This window comes from Nomascus leucogenys, chromosome X (assembly GCF_006542625.1).
Source record: "Nomascus leucogenys isolate Asia chromosome X, Asia_NLE_v1, whole genome shotgun sequence".
Taxonomy (NCBI): Eukaryota; Metazoa; Chordata; class Mammalia; order Primates; family Hylobatidae; genus Nomascus; species Nomascus leucogenys.
In genome coordinates this window covers 117,436,914-117,438,195 of record NC_044406.1, presented here as the reverse complement: position 1 = coordinate 117,438,195, position 1,282 = coordinate 117,436,914, and positions in this window count along the sequence as shown.

Below are 1,282 nucleotides of genomic sequence, written 5' to 3'. Positions count from 1 at the left end.
ACACTTTTGGAGGTCAAGGCAGCAGGATCACTTGAAGCCAGGAGTTCGAGACCAGCCTGGGTAAGAAATGAAGACCCTGTCTCTACAAAAAATTTAAAAATTAGCCAGGCATGGTGGCACGTGCCTGTAGTCCCAGCTATGTGGTAGGCTGAGGCAAAGAATTACTTGGGCCCAGGAGTCTGAGACTTTGGTGAGCTACAATCACCTCACTGCATTCCAGTCTGAGCAACAGGGTGAGACCCCCCTCTGCAATCTCTTTAAAAGAAATTTAAAAAAGAGAACAGGTATAAATTATCAAAATCAGTGATGAAAATGGGACATTGGGGTACTACTGATCCCACATAAATTAAAAGGATTGTAAGGGAATATTATGAACATGACAGAAAATTACACAACTTAGATGACGTGGTCAAATTTCTCAAAGGACACAAATTATTAAAACTTATTTAAGAATAAATTAAAAATCTGGCCTGATGCAGTGGCTCACACCTGTAATTCCAGCATTTTGGGAGGCCAAGGTGGGCGGATCACCTGAGGTTGGGAGTTGGAGACCAGCCTGGCCAACATGGTGAAACCCCATCTCTACCAAAAATACAAAAAAAAAAAAAAAAAAAAAAAATTAGCCAGGTGTGGTGGTAGGTGCCTGTAATCCCAGCTACTTGGGAGGCTGAAGCAAGAGAATCACTTAAACCCAGGAGGCAGAGGTTGCAGTGAGCTGAAATTGCACCATTGCACTCCAGCCTGGGCGACAAGAGCAGGGCTCCATCTCAAAAAAAAAAAAAACACTGTAAAAAATCTGACTAGACCTACGACAGAAGTAAATATATTAATAATCAAAAATATTTACACTAAGAAAAATCCCAACCCAGTTGGCTTCACTGGTGAATTCTATTAAATATTTTTAAAAGAAATAATAATGCCAGTGCTTCACAACTGTTTCAGAAATAGAGGCTGAGAAAACACTTCTGATTCATCCTGTGAAGCCAGTATTATTCTGACACCAAAACCAGAAAAAGACATCAGAATAACAGAAGACTATAGACCCTTTATATCCTTCATGGTCATGGACATAACACTTAAAATATTAGTAAACTTAATCCAACAACATATAAATAGGATTCTATGTCATGACCAAGTGGGATTAATCCCATGAAAACCAGGTTGGTTTAATATTCAAAAGTCAACTAAGTACTGCACAATATTAGTAGAACATAGGATTAAAATCACATAATTTTCTCAATAGATGCATAAAAGTATTTATAAAAATGGAACACGTATTTAT